We start from the raw sequence: 3,021 nt of genomic DNA, 5'->3' as shown, positions 1-3,021 counted from the left end.
ATGCAAATGAGGTGGTAAGCATCAACCAAGCAATCCGGCTGTGAGACACGCCTCTCCTAGGCCTATATAAGCAGCACCAGTTCTGGGCTCGGGGTCTATTCGCCTCTACAATCAAGCTCTCCCAATAAACGTGTGCAGAAGGATCCTGTTGCAGCGTCGTTCTTGCTGGTCGAGTGGGACGCGCACAAGTGATACCCCTTATCCATGGTCACTGCTGCTCTATTCATAACACCCAGGAACTGGGAAAAACCTAAATGTCCATCAACCGAGGAACGCATAATGAAAACGTGGCACATTTACAACAACAGAACATTATTTGGCTGTAAAGAAAAACAAAGTGATAAAATTTGCAGGTAAATGGATAAGAGTTAGGAAAAATCGTCCTGAAAGAGGTAACCCAGAGCCAAAAAGACAAATATTGTATGTTTTTTCTCATATGTGGATATTAGCTCTTAAGCTTCAATATATGTGCTAAAATCCAAATAACCACAGAAGTTAAGTACTTAGTAAGGAACTAGTGTGGAGGAGAGGCTCTCCCATGAAATGGGAAATAGAATAAAGCTTTCTGGAGGCTAAAGTGGAAACAAAAATAGTATTAAGTAACAGGGGATGAAAGAGAAAGGTCCTGGAGGTTTATGGGGGGAGACAACTAACACTAAAGGTCACTTGGAAAACCATATGGAAGCTTATTACTGTAGAAGCTTCCTAAAATGCATACATATAGAGAAGAAATCTAAATGGACTCATCAAATAATGGGGGAGACAATGCTCCAAGCTATCTTATTCCACCAATTAAAGCATCCAGTGCCAGGAATGAGTTACATCTTGTTGAGTCATTAGTCCAAGGGGTCACATGAAAACTCCCCAAACACCACAGGTTATTGCCATAGTTACCGGTTGCCTTCCACAAGGCCCTATTGTCGAAGACAAGGTTTATATATTTGAGGACAATGCTTCATGCACCTTAGAGAAGTCGAGCTGGTGCCTAACTAGAAGCGTTCCCCCTACTGACTAGGATTCATAGTGTAGAAAGTGCTCAGCACTCTACCAGAAGAGAAAAGTAATCATAAAACCAGCTACAAACACCATGGCCAGCAGTGAGCTGCCCGCAAGATGATACTGGCATAATAGTGGCACAAATGTTATGGAAGTAACCAACCACTTTTGGCTTGGATTTAAGGTCTACTCCATGAAATAAAACCCATACATGATGCTGCTAAACTGATCAAGAAGCTGAGACCAGATAGGTTATGATGGCATTCTGCTATACCCATAGATCAGTGCCTCACTCAGCCAGCCACAGAGAAACCTCTTCTTGCAGTAGATGGGAACTAACAGAGAGGTCCAAAGCTACACAATGTGCAGAGAGTGGAAGACTTTGGAGCACTCAATCCTAAATGGGATGTCTTCGTGAAACCCTACCCCTCAAAGCTCAGGGATCTAGCCAGAAGAAGCAGTAGAAAGATTGTAAGACCCAGAGATGCTGGATGGCTCCAAGAACATCGTATCTTCCAGACACAGCAGGATGGATGCACATATGAACTCAGAAACAGGCTGCATGCACAAGACCTGCACAGGTTCAAGCCAGAGTTCAGGCACTGAGAGTGGGACTATGGGATGTGGGGGTTCATTGCTAACCAATAATTATTTGAAGGTGATACCTGCTGGCAAAAGGAAAATCAGTGTTTTCCAATGGAATCTCATTGGGCATAGTAACTACATCCCAGGGCGGCTCCATGCTTGCGAGCCATCACAAAGTAAACTCCATGGTTTTGCTTTGGGTTTGTTGTTGTTTGGAAGGGATCTCGTGTGTGTGTGTGTGTGTGTGTGTGTGTGTTGTGTGTGTGTGTACTTTTTGTTTGTTTCAGTATTTTTGTCTTATTTTGTCTTTTGGCCCTGTGGTTTTTATTTTTGTGTTTGTGGTTTGTTGTTGTTGTTGTCATTTAAGAGAGAAATAAAAAACAAAGATGGGTTGGGTTGGTAGGGAGGTGGGGGAATCTGGGAGAAGTTAGGATAGGGGAAGGAACATAATCAAAACATATTGCATGATAAATTTTTAATTTAAAAAAGGTGATAAGAAGTGCAGAAATGTTCAGATCCCAGCAGGGTTCTGCTGCTGACCCCAAGGCATGTGTCTCATGTAAAGGGAACATGACAGCATCCATTTTTTTGTCCTTCAGGACAAAATAAGATCTTGGGATTTTCCTCGCACATAGCTGGCCACAAGAGGTACAGTCGTAAAGCTGTATTTGAAGAGCTACCCAGTCTATTTGAAATACTCCTCCCTACTTTGATCATATATTACTTTTATATGTTAGCATTAGAGTTAGCATTAGAGAAACCCAGTTTGGAGCGAAGTCTATGTGAGCCTAGACTGTCAAGGGGAGTTCAGAAGCCCTGCTCCACCACCTAGAGTCCACATGCCAGCCTGTTCACCGGGAAAGCATTTGACAATGGTTTGATGTCTGTATGTCTTTCGTGAACAGGTACATTTCTGTCTGCTTTCAGCACTCATTAGAAAAGAGAAAAGGGACTGCAGAAGACACCCCAAGGCAATGAGAAAGAACAGTCACATCTATTCTCTTTGAATAAAGGGACAAGGACTATTAGAAACAGTTGACACAGTGAAAAGTAAGGGGACCCAGGTGCCAAGAGGACAACCCGTAACATAGCAGTCTATCTTGAGGTTATATAGTTCACTGCTTTTATTAAGCATTAATGAAAACTCATGTAGTCTAGGTTGTCTTTAAAAACTTTTTTCCTTGGAACACAGGGCCCCCAATGGAGAAGCTAGAGAAAGCACCCAAGGAGCTGAAGGGTCTGTAACCCTATAAGTGGAACAGCAATATGAACTAACCAGTACCCCCCAGAGCTCCTGTCTCTAGCTGCATATGTAGCAGAAGGTGGCCTAGTCGGTCATCACTGGGAAGAGAGGCCCCTTGGTATTGCAAACTTTATATGCCCCAGTACAGGGGAACGCCAGGGCCAAGAAGTGGGAGTGGGTGGGTAGGGGAGCAGGGC

At 43.5% G+C, this 3,021-nt stretch overlaps 1 protein-coding gene across 3 annotated transcripts in view; it reads left to right on the top strand.

The window, feature by feature from the left end:
* Positions 1-3,021, top strand: part of Lrrc63 (leucine rich repeat containing 63) — a 44,297-nt gene that overhangs the window by 38,660 nt on the left and 2,616 nt on the right. The gene's annotated exons all lie outside the window — the stretch shown is intronic.

Source organism: Mus caroli, chromosome 14 (genome assembly GCF_900094665.2).
Source record: "Mus caroli chromosome 14, CAROLI_EIJ_v1.1, whole genome shotgun sequence".
Taxonomy (NCBI): Eukaryota; Metazoa; Chordata; class Mammalia; order Rodentia; family Muridae; genus Mus; species Mus caroli.
Note: the sequence above shows the minus strand (reverse complement) of the source record. Positions and strands in the feature narration are given on the sequence as shown.